The sequence below is a fragment of the Zonotrichia albicollis genome, chromosome W, assembly GCF_047830755.1.
Source record: "Zonotrichia albicollis isolate bZonAlb1 chromosome W, bZonAlb1.hap1, whole genome shotgun sequence".
Taxonomy (NCBI): domain Eukaryota; kingdom Metazoa; phylum Chordata; class Aves; order Passeriformes; family Passerellidae; genus Zonotrichia; species Zonotrichia albicollis.
In genome coordinates, this window is record NC_133859.1 from 4,046,754 (window position 1) to 4,065,269 (window position 18,516).

Below are 18,516 nucleotides of genomic sequence, written 5' to 3' on the forward strand. Positions count from 1 at the left end.
CAACCTTTCCATTAAAAATCCTTTCTTAGGATTTTTCCTTCTGAGAAGCTTAGAGGCTTCAGGAACAAAATGTAAACAATGGTTATCTGCTGCTGTGGAATGCAACAGGTGCATCTGTGATTGGCCCATCTTGGATGTTTATAATTAATGGCCATTCACAGCCCAGTTAGCTTGGACTCTCAGTCCGAGATACAAACCTTTATTATTAATTTCTTTATATTTGTAGCTTAGCTAGCCTTCTGAGATGAAACTTCCTTCTGTTCTTTTTAGTATAGTTTTAATGTAATATATATCATAAAATAATAAATCAAGCCTTCTGTAACATGGAGTCAGATCTACATCTCTTCCGTCATCCTAAGACCCATGTGAACACCGTCACACACCCCTTCACCTCTGTCTCTTATGATTAAAGCAGCTGTTGACTGTATCCATAATTGTGTTTGTATACAGCTAAGGGTTAAAGATATGTTATTCTGCGCCTCCTTTAATGCGTCTGCTAGTAAGCTATGGTCTTGATCTTCAATTTCTCTGCATTTCTGCAGCACCCTTGTTGTCACCATGATATTTTCTGGAAAATCCTTTTGCCAGGATTTTTTCTCCTGAGAAACTGAGAAGCCTCAGAAAAGAAATGTAAACAATATTTTCTCATCGTTTCTCCCTGTGTTTTTCTGCTTTGGAATGTGGCAGATGCATCTTTGATTGGTTCCATGTGAATTGTTTTATTTTAATGACCAATCCCAGTCCAGCTGTGTAGGGACTCTGGTCGGTCACGGGTTTTTATTATTCATTCTTGTCTAGCCTTCTGATGTCTCCTTTATATTTCTTTAGTATAGTTTTAGCATAGCATTTTTAATATATTATAATATCGTTAAATAATAAATCATCCTTCTGAGAACTTGGAGTCAGATTCTCATCTCTCACCTCATCCTGTGGACCACAACACCACAACACCCTTGAGACTTGCCACTGACTATTTCCCAATGCCAATAGAGATGACTGTAAAGGCTGTTTTAATTTTATCAGATTTCTAGTTGCTACAGCTAATTTATTAATGAATATTTCTGAGTCAATCTCATTCAAAACCCCTAACCCAGTCCCTAACATCTTGGTTAAATCCCTTCGCATTCTGTCTCTGAAGTGTACTTGTTTTTGTAGCCATCTTGTCCATCCCTAGAAGGATGACCTTTGGAAGGGGGAACAAGCTGGCTGAACTGTTGAAATATTAGTTTGCATTAACAGTTTGACATGTTTAAGGGACCATTCTGGATTAAAGAACAGTTGTTGTTGATCCATATTCCTTATTACATATGGGCTGATTTCATAAACCCTAGGCTCAAGCTTACAAGGCGTGTTTTGGGTTTGCGCTTGAGTGCTGGGGTGGGTTGTAACAGGCTTAGCTATAGCCTTTATTTTAAATTTGAAAGACAGCCCAATGGTTTTGCAAGCCCAGAGGCAAACCATGTCAACAGTTTGTATTATTGTGAAGTTGTACCAACAGTCTAATTCATTTGGATGATTGCAAATCTTCCAGTGCTTATTTACACTGATTTTGATTGCCTTACTATGGGTGGTTGTCCTGGATTGCTAAGCAAATTGTATTCTATTTGCCATCTGTATAGCAGTTGTCTTCTGTTAAGTGGGCAGTTGTCCTTATCTCTTCCACAACCAATGCTCCCTCTGGGGAGACATCTGTTGATAATAGGCTATTGAATGTCACTGCATGACTGATAAGAACTATAGCATCTCATTGTGAGATCCTCCGCCCAGAAGGAGGAGCCAAGAATTCCTACCCATATATAATCTTGAGATTCTGGAACACCAGCATGGCTTTTCCACTGGATTTCCCAGAGGAATAGCTGCCTCTTCCACGGGATCTTCGGAGGAAGACTACACCCTTTCCACAGGATCCCTGCTCCAACAGAACCTCACCTGACACTCTAGGAAGACTGTAGCCACAATTCCAATTGGACTGCTACCAACACCCTGACCAACAGAGTGTCTGGTTGTGTTCTGACTCTGCCAGTGTTGTTTTGGTTTACTGCATTGTTTATTTTATCTTTTTATTTTCTTCCCTAATAAAGAACTGTTATTCCCGGTCCCACATATTTTTGCCTGAGAGCCCCTTAATTTAAAATTTATAGCAATTTGGAGGGAGGGGGTTTACATTTTCCATTTCACGGGAGGCTCCTGCCTTCCTTAACTGTCACGGTGAGGGAAAACTTGGACGCTCAATATGAGGTCAGCAAGCTTCGTTTATTGCAAAGAGCATAAAACTTTTATACACAACAAGTAATAAGCTCATGAATATTCTGCAAGCCAAGCAACCTATTGGTTATACTATACCAACAATTCTTCCTCATTCTTTCAGGCCCACATTCCCTTTTCCCACGTCTCTCTGTCTACTTGTTATCATACCCAGCTATGCCCAAGGACACGATATCTTGCAGGTGCAAGAACTCAGACTAGCTGAGTTTGGTACTTTCCCAGCCTTTGGTCGGCTAACAAGCGAATGTCTACGTGACCTCTGTCATTAGCCATTCCTCCACACTTAACAAACATCTGTCTTTCAAAACCAAGACAGTAGTCTCATTAATCATTAGACACCCTATCTTAATTATGTCCCCTATGGTCCCTTGAAGTGACCACAACTTCTCTTTCTGCCACTCTCTGCCTATTATATATTTGATTTTTGTGCATGACCACAGTTTCTAGGTTTAAATCTTTTATATCAGAAGTTTTACCCATGGATCCGGTGTCGCAGACATTTATGAAAAATCCTTTCCTTAGAATTTTTCCTCCTGAGAACCTGAGAGGCCTCAGGAACAAAATGTAAACAATGATTATCTGCTGCTGTGGAATGCAACAGGTGGATCTGTGATTGGTCTCATGTGCTTGTTTGTAATTAACGGCCAATCACAGCACAGCTGGCTCGGAGAGAGTCCGAGACAGCTGCCCTTGTTATCATTCATTCCTTTCTATTCTTAGCCTAGCCTTCTGATGAGAACCTTTATCTTCTATTCTTTTAGTATAGTTTTAATGTAATATATATCACAAAATAATAAATCAAGCCTTCTGAAATATGGAGTCAGATGCTTGTCTCTTCCCTCATCCTAAGACCCCTGTAAACACTGTCACAATCCAGTGTATCAAGTAAAGGCTCAGGACCAAGGCCACTCAGCATTGCTCTCGCTAGGAGTACTTTCTAATCCTTGGATTACAATTATGATTGTAAACAACACTTCAGTGCAAATCCCCACCCACCATGATGCATTCATTTTGTCCAGGTAAGCTTCAGTTTCAGTTCACCATCACCCGGAGTTATTCTCCAAGGGACTTCTGGAGCCTTCTTAACACGGCTGTGGTGGATCCTAGTGCTTTGTTCCTTAATCTTGATTGCAGTGAAGGTAGTAAGGAGCACTTGGTACGGTCCCTCTCATTGTGGTTCCAGGGCCTTCTCTGTAAGAGACTTAACATACACATAGTCTCCAGGTTGTACCTCATGCACTGGTGCATCGAGCCCCGTACCCCGAGTTCCAGTCACATATTTTTCAATTGCTCTAAGTTGTTTTCTGAAAGCCATCATAGAGGAGGTTAGTGATATGTCCTGGGCAGATATTCCCTTCTGCACCCCATATGGTCTCCCATAAAGCAATTCAAAGGGACTTAGCTTTTCCTTGGTCCTGAGTTTGGTTTGAATCTGCAGCAGCACTAATGGGAGGGATTGAGGCCATGGAAAATTAGCCTCTTGCCCCAATCATATAATTTGTTGCTTGATCAAATTATTCATTTTCTCTACCTGACCACTTGATTGTGGGTTATATAGGATGTGAAGTTCCCAGTCTGTAGGGGGACACAGTATGGATAAATGAAGGTAATGTAGAATGTAATCTTGTCCCCCAACAAGTTGCAGCTGGACCCTATTACTAAAGATTAGGAGCAGGCCGGATGATAACAGGCAACACCTGTAGCCAATAAGAACTAGTGACATAAAAGAGTGGATTGGTGGGAACTGAAGAGAGGAGTCAGAAGAGTAAGAGAAGTCAGATGGCTGCTGCAAGGACCAGGAACAGTCAGTCCTCAGAGGAGCTGCCTATGAGAAACATTGAGGAAGTATGAAACTCTGAGGACATGGAACCCTTGCACCATAATGATAAAAGAACTCTTGATATATAAGACAATATAAGACAACAGAACTCGTGATATATAAGACAACATATAATGATAATAGAACTGTTGTAATATATAAGACAACACCAGTCTATGCCCAAGTATTGGCTAACCTGTTGCACTAATTTTGCAATAAAATGTGGTCCTCTGTCTGAGGAGATTGTGGTCAGGACTCCAAAGCGTGGTATGATTTCCTGTACCAATACCTTAGTTACCTCCCGAGCTTTAGAAGTCCTGGTGGGAAATGCTTCTGGCCATCCTGAAAAGGTATCTGTTAGCACCAGTAAAAACTCATACCCTCTTTTTCTTGGCAGTTCCATTAAATCGATTTGCCATTGCTGCCCTGGTCCATCGCCCTTTCCAATCTGGCCGAGTTTTGGTTTGGGAATATTCTTGGGGTTGGTCTGGAGGCAAAGGTTACATTATCAAGTCACTTGGGTGATAGTGGTTCATAAATTTCTAGCAATGATCCTTTCATTTAGATATTTATGTAGGGCATCAATTCCCCAATGTGTTTTCTGATGTTCCTCCCTTATTAGGGACCATAATAAATAGGAGGGTATAACTAATTTTCCTTCTATGGTGGCCCATCCCTCTTGGTTATAGGCTCCTTTCTGCTCATAGATCAATTTTCTGTCTAATTTGTTATATTTTGGCTTACCTTCAAGGGAAATTTGCCCATCTGGAATCAGGGCTGCCTCAGTTTTTACCTCATTTTTCACTGCTTCTTTTGCTTCCCTATTTGCCAACTCGTTCCCTTCTTCCAATTCTGAGTTTATCTTCTGATGTGCCTTAATGTGCATGATTGCCACTTCCTCTGGCAACTGGACTGCTTCTAGGAGTTGCAGTATTTCTAATGTGTGTTTAATGTTTTTCTTTTGAGAGTTCAGCAGTCCTCTCTCTTTCCAAATGACTCCATGAGCATGCACTACTCCAAATGCATACTTTGAGTCCGTATACATGTTTATTTCTTTCCCTTTTGCCAATTCCAAGGCCCAAGTTAGAGCAACTATCTTGGCCTTTTGTGCAGAGGTGTTCATTGGCAGAGGTCCAGATTCTATTACCTCCTTGCAGGTAGTAATTGCATACCCGGCGTGTCATTTTCCACTGATGACATAACTGCTTCCATCAGTAAATCAGATTTCTGCATTCTTGAAAGGGATGTTATTCAAGTCAGGGTGGCTGGGATAGGTGGCCTCGATAGTCTCCAGGCAGTCATGCTCCACTAGCTCCCCTTGGTTTCCACTGAGGAAGGAGTCTGGATTGACAGTGTTAGTCACCACTATCTCCACATCATCTTGCTCCACCATAATAGCTTGGTATCTCAGAAATCTTTGTGGGGAAAGCCAATGCCCGCCTTTCACCTCTAGCACTGCGGACACCGTGTGAGACTAGCACTGTCATTTTCTGGCCCAGGGTGAATTTATGTGCCTCTTTGATATTCAGTATGACTGCTGCAAAAGCTCTGAAACATCCAGGTCACCCTTTAGCTGCTGCATCCAATTGCTTAGAGAAGTAAGCAACTGCTCTCCGGTACGGGCTGAGGTCTTGTGCTAATATTCCCAAGGCGATTTCTTGCTTCTCATGGGAGAACAAAAGGAAAGGCTTACTCCCGTCTAGCAATCCCAGAGCTGGAGCTGACATGAGGGCTTTTTTCAGCTGGTGGAAAGCCTGCGTAGTTTCCTTTGTCCATTGGATGTCCCTGCTTTCAGTTGCAATAAGTTCATATAAGGGCTTAACAAACAGCCCATAGTTATACATCCATAACCTGCACCACCCTATCATCCCCAGGAAAGTTTGTAGTTCTTTCACAGTCTGAGGTTTTGGGGTCTGGCATATTGCCTCCTTTTGGCTTTAGCCCAGGGTACATTGTCCAGCACTGACTTCGTAATCCAGATAGGTTACTTCCTGTTTTACTACTTGAGCCTTTTTCTTTGATACCCAGTACCCTTGGAGCCCTAGAAAGTTCAAGAGGCTTACCGTCCAGGCCACACATGCTTCCCTTGTCCGTGTGGCTATCAGGATGTCATCTACTTACTGTAGCGGCTTCCCTTCCTCTGGAGGGGCTTCCCAGGTCTCTAATTCCTTTGCAAGTTGTTCTCCAAACAAAGTGGGCATGTTTTTAAGACCTTGCGGGAGTACTGTCCATGTAAGTTGAGTTCTTTGCCCACTTTTAGGACTTTCCCATTCAAATGCAAAAAATTTCTGGCTGGCTTGGTGGATAGGAAGGCAAAAGAAGGCGTCTTTCAAATCTAAAACGGTAAACCAAGTTAGTTTGGGTGTTAAGCAAGTTAATAATGTGTATGGATTCGCCACCACAGGATACAGATCCTCAGTTACCTTGTTCATGGCTTGCAGATCCTGTACTGTTATGACCCATCAGGTTTGCAGACCAGTAGGATAGGGGTATTAAAATCAGATTGACATTCTTTTAACAATCCTAGATGCAAAAAGCTCTCAATTACTGGGCTAATTCCTTCCTTATCCTCCCTCCTCAGGGGATACTGTTTAACCTTGACAGGTTGCTTTCCCTCTTTTAGTTTGATCTGTATAGAGGTGTTGGGAATTTAGCTGAAAAAAGACTGGAAAAGTACAAAGCCATGGCTAATTTCAAGTCCTGCACCTGCTAGATAGTGTGTCCTTGGGCCTAGCTGTAGTATGATAACAAGTGGTGAAAGAGACATGAGAAAAGAGAGATGTAACCCCTAAGGAATGAGGAAGAGTTCATGGTATAGTTTAACCAATAGATTGCTTGGCTTACAGAATATTCATAAGCTTATTATTTGCTGTATAAGTGTTTGATGTTTTCTTCAATAAACTAGACCTGTGATGAACCAGCTGGTGTCCTGGTCCCCTTCCTACGACAAATGGTTGACCCCGAACATTGACCCCTCGTCTCACAATAAAAGAAAAAGGGGGAGAACACGCCATGGTCGAGGAAGTTAGAGTTGGGTCCTGTTTGCAGCCGAGACAGTGCCAGAATTTTGAAGCACCCTCGGGGTTCACATCGGTGACTTGAGCCATACGTGTCTGCCGGAGCCTAGAAAGCTGCAAGAGTGCTCACGAATAGGTATGAATAGGCAAGCAGCACATAATTTATTCGCCACGTATTTAGAAAGGCGAAGACTAAAGGGGATAGATTTAAAAAAGGAGCTACTAGGGTTGTTACCCTACGGCTATGCTAAAGAAGTTTTCCTTAACCCACATACGGTTCATGAACTCTCGGAATGGAGAAAATTTGGGGATATACTATAGGAAGCAGTGTTAGAAGATGATAAGTCAGCAAAGAAACCGAGCAAGCCATGGCGGGTGTTGTACAATACACTGCTTCAGCATGTCTCTGAGCGCAAGGCAGCAGCTGCGGCTCGGGGCGCCTGCGGGGCTGTGCCGCTCCGAACTCGGCATGGGCGCAGTGGCGGTAGCGATGGCAGCCGCGGGGGAAGCCGAGCCGCCGCGGGGGGAGCGACCCGCGCCGCTACGACTGCAGCGCTGGCTGTGGCGCATGCTGCGAGTCAGCCTGCCGGCGAGTTTCACAAAACAAAGAGCCCAGCGCGGAGGGGTTCGCCCGCTCCGACACAAGCGCCGCGGGACCGGAGCGCTTTTCCAGCGGGAGGGCTTCTCCCTCCACCCCGCAGCCGGCAAAAAGCTTCAGTGCTAGACCTAACAGCCGTAATAAATGTGACTCTTGTCAACAAAAGATCCCTACTGCAATTAAGAAACCAGTGAAAATAAACAAGCGACACCAAGGACCATTACTATCAAGACGTTTCTCACCGAAGTTAAAAGGACTTTTTGTTCTTCCTAGCAGAGACTGTAAAAGAGACTTTAAATATCAGAAGCCCAAATAACTCAGTCGGTAGAACATCAGACTCCGAAATTCTATTTTGAAACATTTAAAAATGTTAAAAATGTTAAAAGATTGTATAAGTAAAATGGAATGAGTGTATTTTTTGTATTCTTTTAGATTTGTTTAGATGTGATAGATGTAAAAGCAAGCACTGAATTCAAAAGAATTTTTCCATAGCTATACTTTGAATAAACTCCTTATGTTTAAGTGCATTCAAGTATAAAAATGCTGCAGCAAACACGTGAAGAAAGTTGTTTTAGCTTAGTATTTTAGAATCAGACCTGTAAGTAAGTTATAGTGAATGCTACATTTTATTTCTATAGTAAGTTTTATTTGTTACTAAGTAGTTTAAGTTAAATTATCTATTAAGTGCCGTTAAATGTTGAATACTATTAAGGTTAAGTTTTGTTAAGTTTATTTTCTGTTAAGTTTAAGTGCTGTTCAGTTTAATTTCTGTTAAGTTTAAGTGTTATTAAGTTTAAGTAAAGTTAGATTCTGTTAAGTTTAAATTATGTAGAATTTAAAATCAGCTGATTTTTGTTAAAGTTTTGTTAGATTTAAGTGATTTTACATGTAAGTTCTGTTGATTTAAAAATCTGTTAAGTTTTGTCAAGTTTAAATATTTTAAGTATTTTAAGTCTAAGTGCTATTAAGTTTAAGTAATGTTAGATAGATTTATACTTTTATGATAAGTGTTTATTTTATGACTTGTGTGTAAAGTGTTGTTGTGAACATCAGAGAAACTCTAGTTAAAAGAGACAATCAGAAGCATTTGTGAGTAAAGCTGTTCCTGTTTGAAGTATATCTGCGGTTTGAGAATAGAAAGCAAACTTATCGACGCAGATAAAACCTGCACACGTTACTCCTTTAGCTTATTTTTGTAAGTTGTATTAGCACACCTGAGTTTTGTTTGAGCCTTGTAGCACAGAATCCTTTTTGTATCTGTCATATAGCATATCCTATAAATAGTGATAGCCTTTTTTGTTTGTTTCCCTAGCTTAGATCCCTTGTAAGAGAGAAACCTTGCTAGCTAAGAATATTGTTTAGTTGTTAGAATTGCCTATTCTTGTGTTGCAAAGAGTGTGACACAGTTAGCCCATAGAATTTTGCTTTTCCAAAAATATAAAAACAGGAGAAGTGTTGAGAATTTAGCTGAAAAAAGACTGGAAAAGTACAAAGCCATGGCTAATTTCAAGTCCTGCACCTGCTAGATAGTGTGTCCTTGGGCCTAGCTGTAGTATGATAACAAGTGGTGAAAGAGACATGAGAATAGAGAGATGTAACCCCTAAAGAATGAAGAAGAGTTCATGGTATAGTTTAACCAATAGATTGCTTGGCTTAGAGAATATTCATAAGCTTATTATTTGCTGTATAAGTGTTTGATGTTTTCTTCAATAAACTAGACCTGTGATGAACCAACTGGTGTCCTGGTCCCCTTCCTACGACATAGGGGGAGTGTTTTTCACTCTCCCTGGTACATCAGAGGCCCATACCCCAGGGAATACCTGATTCATTATTTCTTCATCAATTTCAGTTTCCATTGTGACTTCATTAGTGGTTAATATCAAACTCAATATTTCTACATACTTTTGATCATTTAGCTCCAGAGTAATTTCCCCATTTTTAAATGTAATAGTTGCCTGTAATTGATCCAGGAAATCTCTGCCCAAAAGTGGCTCGGGGGAGTTGGATATATATAGAAATTTGTGGATCCCCCACTGCTTTCCCAGTTGGTATTTTAGCAGCCTAAAGAAAAATGCCTTTTCAGTTTGGCCAGTCGCTCCCGTAACCATAGCATAATTATCTCCTATGGGCATCAAGACTGTATTTAGAACCGAGTACCTTGCCCCAGTGTCGGCTAGGAATTTTACTTCTTTTTCCATTTCCCCCAGCTTCAGTTTTACAACCAGAGGGCCTGCTGGGGTAGTCTCCTCCAGTCCCCCCTAATCGTCCTGCACATGGGCAACCATTCCTCCTCTCCTTTGATTTCCTTGACCATTCTGTTTCCGTTCTGGACAGTCCTTCTTCCAATGGCCCTGTTTCTTACAGTTTGCACATTGATTTCTGCCTAATCGAGGAGGGCCTTGCTTGGGTTGTCCCTGCCCGCTTTCATGTTTTTCTTTTGGTTCCTCCTGCACTATTGCTATTAAGTTTTTCATCCCTTATTTATACCCCTCTTCTCTGTTGCTAAAGACTCTCCAAGCCTCCCCCAATAAAGTTTCTAAATTCTGTGCATCTTCTTCTTGGACTTTTTGGAGTTGGCACCTAATATCCCCCATGGACTGTCCCAAAAATAGATTAATTAGTTGTTGTATCCCCACATCAGATGCAGGGTCCAGTGGTGTATAGCGTTGCATTGCGTTTCTCAGGTGGTCTAGGAACTCTGTGGGGGATTCTGAGGGTCCCTGTTTAATAGCATATAAAGCTGACCAATTTATAGTTTTAGGCATTGCTCTTTCCACTCCCAGTATAATCCAATCCTGACAATTCTTTAGCCTCCGTCTTTCTGCTGATTGGTTCAGGTTCCAGCCTGGGTCCTGAGGTGGAAAATGTTCCTTTAGATCCACTTGTTGTTGTCTAAAGTGGTCTGCTACCAGGTCCACTGCTGTTTTTAAAACCATCTGTTTTTCTGTTTCAGTGAATGCGTCTAATAACAATTGAATATCACTCCAGTCTGGATTGTGCTGCTTCATGATGTATTGTAGATGTTTAGCAGTGTACTGGGTCATCTCAGTAATTTCCCGCAACCCTTTCCTATGCTTCTAAATCAGGGGTGGAGAAGGGCACCTTAACCAATATCCTTTCTCCGCTTGGTATTACTGTCTCTCGCAAAGGGGCCTGCAGTATTTGTCCTCTGGTTTGGGATGCTATTGGGCTGCCTGGAAGGGTTGGATCTGGTGTCTTCTCCGAAGGAGGAGTAGGAGTAGGAAGAATAGGAGGAGGAGTAGGAACAGGAGTAGTAGGTCGAATAGGTGGAGGAGGAGATTCCATGAGATCTATTTCTCTCTCATTAGGGGGAGGTGGCAGAGGTGGTGCTAGTGCCCCTCCCAAGTCCCTACCTCTTCCCCCCGGCCCTCTCAAGTGAGGGCTAAATAGGTCGGCTAGATCTTGTTCTTGTTCCTCTAGTGCTGCGTGATAAACTCTATCTGTCCTGGTGCATCTCTGTCTTATGCTACAGGCCAAGCAGCAGCATTTAAGTTCTCCCATTTTGCTTCTGTTTTCTCTTTCAAGAGCCAGAACGAGATGGTCAGAGGGGGCTCTGATGCTACAGTCCTTTTGCCAATTAGGGTTATTTTGGAGGGAGAAAAACATATCACAATAAGAAACCTCCTCCCATTTCCCTTCTCTCTGTAGAAACAACATTAGCTGTAACAGGGTATTATATTCCAATGTACCTGTAGGAGGCTACTTTGCCCCATCCTTTAGGCGATATAATGGCCACCAATGGGAGCAATATTTAATTAGGCTTTTTTTTATTTTCCGTGCCCCCTTTGCCTGTTATTTCTCTCCAATGTGCTAAGACGCACCCTAATGGGCTGGCCTTAGGCACTTCCTTACTCTGCCTGGCTCCCATTATTTCTTTTTTGAGCAAGCTTAGCTTACTCAGTTCCAAATGTTCAAATAGGAGTCTCGAAAATCAAAACTCTTTTTTTTTTTTAAATAAAAATTTAATAATTAATCAAAGAACCAAATAATACTAAAGTATTAATAACCAATTAAATAAATTACAATCAATAATACTTTAATTATTTTTATTAATATTAAAATATTAATAGTTGGTTTATTAATTAGTAGATAGTAATCAACTATCAACTTTTACTCCTAAGGGTTCAATCCAAGCCACTGGGGAGAAAAGCAAAAATAATTCCTTAGTTCTTCCTTTTGATATGGCTGTGCCACTCCTTTACCCTTTCCCAATCTTCCTCAAAAACATCCCAGGTCTCAGGGACTAGATGACTTTTTCCACAGATTAAACTCATTATTTCACATCTTGCATGTACCTCGCGGTTACAGTATTCCAGCAATTCAGAGGTACATGCATGACACGAAGTATCCGTCTATATGAAATACAATACCACCTCCTTTGACACTTTGTACATTGAAGGAGAACCCAAGCTGTGTGCCAGTCTGGCTCCCAGTGAAAAACTGTCAGTCTGCACACAAAACAGGGAATCACCCCTTCCAGCCCTCACCTCAAGGGGTTTCTAAGTGCTCTTTCAACTGGGGGTTATTCCCAGTCAAAGGCCAGATAGTTCCTTGTTGAACTTTGGTATATCCCTCCCAAGAACACTGTCTCTCCTTCGGCCTCCCATTCTATGGCTACCCAGTCCCCTGCTGAGTGAAGAGACTGACTTGGTTCAACCTGAAACCACCTGTGTAGAGCCTGTCTCGGAGGCCGGTCTCTCTCAGCCCGGGCTCTAAGTTCAGCAGCCACTGTGGGCAAATCACCGCTTGCTTGCAGCTAAAGAAAGCAAGCAGCAAAACCCCTCAATGCAAAGGATCTCCCAGTAACAGCTTTCAACACTGAAGGGCAGTGTTGCCACACAGCAAACATCTAACTCTTAGCCCAGCTGGGCTTGGTGACTACCTTCAGCCGGCTCCTGCCCCTTACCAAGTAGAGATGCTTGTAAGCAGTGCTTGCAAATCCCAAATTGTACCACGCTTCTGCTAGCATCATTCAAAGCAACCCCACAAACCACAGCTTGCGCCCGTGCCCCCGCTAGCCGCACTATCATCCAGCTACAACTAGAGCAATTTTGCAAGCCCCAGCCCTGCTCGCTAGAGCCGGCCCGTGCTGCGCATGCGCTGCCTGCTCCCTCAGGCAGCACTGGCTGGGAGCCACTGCCCCCGACCGCTAGGGCCAGATTGCACCGCGCGTGCCTTTCCCCTTAAAGCAGTGATCTCTGAGCAGCGCCCAGCGCGCACCACCCGGCACCCCTGAAATGTTCTTTTAAAAGCCACAGTTATCAGGGAAATTAAACCAAGACCTTATGCCCCTGCAGCGTGTTTCACCGTTTCACTCACACCCACACACACACGCAAGCACGCATGTCCGGACCTAACAACCACACAATCACAGTTCAAACCACGGCTCCACCAGCTGCTCTATCAGCTGGGGACCCCCACCACCGGCTTCTCTCAAGGCAGGCTGTTGCTTGCAAGCCCCCTGGGCCAAACTGCATGCAAAGTCATCTTGATGAGACTTATCAGTAGCCAACCCTAAAAAAAGGAAATTAATACATACCACTTCTGTCCGCAGTGGCAATGGGCTGTGGGTCTGCTCCCACCGTGTACAGCTGAGGCAAAGAGTGTCTCCCCGGGAAGAGCCCTGTGGTGCGCCTGAGGGAGTCTGCCCCCAACCAGACCAGCGGGTAAGCAGCGTCGGTCTCAGCTGGGTTGCCAAATGAAGCGATATGTGGAATAAATAGACTCCATAACCTGATGTAGTTAGGAAGGGGGTATGTATTGTCAGCACCCGGCACAAGCGAGATAGGTCTCATGAAAACTTGTGCCCTGAGCCCTGGTCTGAGCCACATCTTTTTTCACAAAGGTGTTCCATATACATTACATTGCACAACCTTCCCATGCATATTCAACCCTTGGCCCCGCCTGTCCTCGTCTCGTATTGTAATTACATCCACACCCTTCTGAGCATGCACTGTTTGCTGTGGTGGTTGCATGGGGGTCTTTCGGTGCTCTCTGAGGCTGAAGGCCGTGGTCTTCCGCATAACTGAACTTTTGAACTTTTCTCCTTTGCGCGTGCACTTTGGTCCCTTGGTGCTTATCTGAGTACGTCTGTCGATTTTGATCAGCTTGGAGACAGAGGAGCTCCTCTATCTAGGTTTCTTTCATTCCCTGGTCTTCTCCTGGTATTGTCCTTTATTGCAAGAAGCTTCAGAAATTTACATTTTCCTATGCCCTTTCTACCATGGCAGAGGTTTCTTAAGTAGAGGTTAAAATTCAACACACAATTCTACAAGGTAAAATTTAAATGCTTAATTCATATTGCTAAATTAAGCGAACCCCCAAAACTTCCATTTCACCGCCTCTTTTATTCCCTTGATTACCAAATTACGATTCATGTGTTTCGTCCCCTCCTCATCATTTTGACTCCAATTAGGATGTGCTATTGGCATTTTCCCATTTCCTGGGCAGGGCAGCTGGTTTTCCCTTAGTGTCGGAGGAAGGGGGGGTGAGGGGAGAAATTCGCACCAAAGCTTAGTCCTCCAAAGGCGGGGCGCAGGCTGGATCCGCTGCCGGAACCACCAGAGGGGGATCTTCCAGGGGAAACCAAACCGGAGCGTGGATAGCCTGCACATGGCTAATGGCGGCTGAGTGGGCAGCTCCCAGCCCAGACAAAGCAGGCAAGGTGGCCCGCACAGCAGCAGAGGCGCCCAGCGCAGCAAGCACGGGCAGAGCAGCCAGAGATGGGGCCATGGGGACAGCCGTGGGAGAAGCAGTTGGGGATGGGAGAGCCAGGACAGATGCGACCCCCGATGCAGCCGGCGGAGTGGCCGCGGGCCAGGCGGCTGGGACGAGGGCAGGCAAACTCACCGGCAGAGTTGGAGCCAGCACAGGGGTTGGACTGAGTAGTGCAGCCAGGAGCAGCGAGACTGGAAGTGGGACGGGGGCTGTGGGGAACTGATGCAGCCACGAAGGGTGGGGGAACAAGTGGGAACGGAGGAGGTTTTTTTGGGGTTTTTTGTTGTTTGTTTTTTTTTCCCCTCTTTTTCCCAGCCCATTTCTTTCACCTTTTTTTTTTTCTTTTATTGTTTTGTCTTGGGGGAGGAGGGTTTCTGATATTTTAAAGATTTTATTCTCCTACAATCTCCCACCCAGTATGTGGCATATTCTTTTTCTTCCCAAACAGATGGTTCTTTTTGAATTTACAAATAAATCCAGAGTCTGACAAATCCAAACTTCCACTTGGATACTTTGAAATGGTTGATGAGCTAACTCATGACCTCCTAATGTTGTTTTTCTCATAATCTTTTTATTTATCTTTTGGCAAGTTATACATCTTTCAGTTACTTGGTTTGTCAATCAAAAAGTCCTAATACCCATAGTTCCTTAAGAAAATGATTACACAAAGCCAGAGTACCCCAAAGGGTTTTCTGATGCCTGTCTTCTAATATTTTCGTATTAAGTGTTTTATTAAGTAATTGTCTTCCATCAGAAAGTTTCAATTTCCCAGATTCATCTTACTCTCCTCCTATCTTGCTTAATTCTTTTTTCTCTGCTTCCCTAAACTTTGGATTTTCCAATTTTCCTCATTTTGAGTTAATGTTAACATAACTCTTTCAGCCCCATTTTCTGCTGCATCTTTAGCTTCCTGATCTGCGAAATTATTTCCTCTTATTTCTGGAGTCATTCCCTTTTGGTGTCCCTTAATATGTACTATAGCTATCTCTTCAGGTAATTCTAATGGCTCTAAAACCTCTAAAATAAGTCCCTCATGTACTAATCCCTTTCCTCTTGAATTAAGTAATCCTCTTTATTCCCAAATTTTTCCAAAGGTGTGTACTACTCCAAAGGCATACCTTGAATCAGTATATATAGTTCCTTTCTTTTGTGCTAAATATTTCGGTGCTCTTTTTAAAGCATATAATTCACTAGTTTGAGTTGACTAGTTTGAAGGTAACTTTCTGTCATGGTTTGACCAGGAAGGAGTGGGAATTCTGGGAAGCTGTGGTCAAACCAATGAAGGTTTTGGGTTTGAGACTGGCGTCCGGTGTGGCCAGTGGGGTTTGGACACACCTCCGAGAATACACAGGGGTTAAAAGCAAGGCACTGCCCTGGCACTTCCTCTTTTGGACATCGTCGGGCGAAGAGGTCAGATCCCTTCCCCCGCCCGGCCCGCTGCTGCTGGGCGGGGGAGGGGCCGCCATGCGGGAGGCCTGGGGCCTGGACAGAGGTGGGGGTTGAGGGGGCTTTCAAGGATGGAAGGGTGGGGGAGCCCCAAGAGACATCGAGATAATCGGGCAGCCAGCCCCCCCCCCCCCCCCAGGAGAGAGAGAGAGAGCCGGCGGCACCGAATGTGATGGCAGCCAGCCAGGAGGAGAAGGGGGGAGGGAGCCCGGCCGGCCGCAGCAGCAGCACGTGTGGGAGTATCATCTCGTCCCAGGACAGACAGAGACTGAAAACTTTTAACCCTTTCTTGCATGATTGGGGCCTTGCAAAAATGCTAATCCTCCTCGAAGCTGAATAAGAAGGGAGATGAGAGATGAGATAAGATAAGGACCTGGCCCGGAGAATGTGGAGATGATTGGATGGGGAGAGATGATTTGGAGTGGCCTTTTGGCTGGACTTTTCTCGTGGCTATGGACTCAGTTGTTCCTGTGACACAGACTGCATTTAGGGGGAGGCAGTGCCTCAAAACCAGGAAGGTTCTTTGTGAGGACCCCCCGGCCCCAGGGGGTTGGAAAAATATGGGGGGGACAGAGGTCCCAAAAGCAGAGACTGTGCCTTTTTGGAGTGAGACAAGGCATCCTTGAAAGACAACCCTAAAAGCAGCTCTGGTCCATGCCGTCAGTGGTGAGAGCACTGGGCATGGAAGGACGATGTTACAAGCGGCAGAAGGACTTTTTTTCTTCCGGGCGGTGCCGAAGTAACAGAGAAGCACACGAGGTTTCAGTGTGTTTCCAGGAGAAGCCTATGGAACGAGAAGGACTCCTTTCCTCTTCATGAACTGATGTTTGAGTATACTAAAGTGTCGTGCTGGGCTGGGCAGTTGTTTTGGGAGAATGTATTGGATTGGGAAAGTCAGGTGGTGGGGGAGGAGGAAAATGGTTTTTTTGTAAGGTTTTCAATTCTTTTCTTCTTTTTTTTTTTCCTTATAGTCCCTCCCTATTTTCCTGTAGTTTAAGTAATAAAGTGGTCTTTATGTTTAAGTTAGAGCCTGTTTTGCTTATTCCTGGTCACATCTCACAGCAGACACCAGGGTGAGGCATTTTCATGGGGGGCACTGGCTCTGTGCCAGGCTCAAACCATGACACTTTCCTTTTTCAATAGTTTGCATGTTTTTTCCATCAACTATTGCATACCCTGTATTTTCTCCTTGCACAAGGATTTATATCTCTGTTAACTAACATAACACTCAAAGAGCTATCTAGGAGTATCTCTGCTGGTACCCCTTTATCGAAAATCAAAGGCGACTCCAACGAAGGGGAGAGAGAATGGTGCATCTGACTCCATCATCAGAAGGTTAATGAATTACTTTATTATACTATACTGTGTACATTGTATCTAAACTGAATCTGCCATGCACTCACTCTTGCTCACAACTGCTCAGAACTGCACTCATCTCTCATTCTCCCGTGACCTTCCCATGGCAGTCCTACACACACACGCTTCTTGGCCCTGATAGGCCAAGGGAACAAAACATCCTCACTTTGGGTAAATCATCTCCATATTGCATTCTACTTTAGCACAACACAGGCACAACAAGTGAGATAAGAATTGTGTTTTCCTTCTCTGCTTGTCTCACAGCTTCCCTCTGTTCAGAGGGCATGTGAATACCACACCCCTTTATTCCCCCTTTTTTTTTTCCCTGTCCCCAACTTACTGGTTTTCTGTCCCATTTTTCAAAATCTTATATATTTGTCCCCTTTCTCTAGCAACCTGAATACCGCCTTCTTCTGACTACACACACAAAAAAAACCCCCAACTTTTTCTCACAGTACTATTCAGTACTTTACACCTCCCTCCAAGGAGATTATGTGAAGCTTGAAATAAACAATCTACATTACGTGTACTTTCATTCTTCTGCATTCACTCACTTTTATTTCTTCACTCACTCTCACACATTCATTCACACCCTCAGGACACAAAGCCGATCCCTGTCGCCAGAGAATCCTGGGTCTGTGTGGCCTCCCCCTCGCCTTGGGGTTGGCCTCTGGGTTTCAGTATCACCTCTAGTGCCTGTTCACCTATGAGGCGGATTTGCATGTCACTCATACTCTTTTACCACGGCCCCCTCCAAGTGCCCAGAGGAAAAATGGTTTGTTTGCAGGTCACTTACACCTTTTGCCACAGCCCCCCACCTGCCCAGGAAGCTCAGGCTGATTTTGTGCGTGACTCACTCTCACACACAAGAAGACAACAATAAGGTACCTTTTACTTTCAAATCACCTGTTACAATTTCAGATGTTACTGGCCAGCCCCAGATGTTTTTGAGTATCCCTCAATCCAGCTGCGTTGTCCGACTCTGGATGCTCTCGGGCATATCCTCAATCTGGCAGATTTTTGCTTAACCCTGGATGCTGTCCAGCCTTCTCATCCTTCAACCCAGCAGAATTTTTAAAGGCCCCTTCCACACTTTTTGTTTTATTCCGCTTTTCCAGTGGATTATGCCATGAAAACCCTTGACTCCCTCCCTGTCTCCAAGGGGTCCCACCCCTTCCCTGAGAGCCAGTTCCAGTTTCCCCAGGGGGGGATTCTCTCACTCTTTTTATCAATCGCTTCATCTCTTTACTGCTCGCTTTTTTTGCGAAAAGACAAAA

General features: G+C 44.0%; 1 long non-coding RNA gene across 1 annotated transcript in view; it reads left to right on the plus strand.

Annotated features, from left to right (window-relative positions):
• Positions 1–13,066: 13,066 nt before the first annotated feature.
• Positions 13,067–18,516, plus strand: part of LOC141726881 (uncharacterized) — a 40,469-nt gene continuing 35,019 nt past the window's right edge. Inside the window, exon 1 of the long non-coding RNA XR_012577834.1 lies at positions 13,067–13,386. This is a non-coding gene — a long non-coding RNA (uncharacterized LOC141726881). The remainder of the gene's footprint in view (positions 13,387–18,516) is intronic.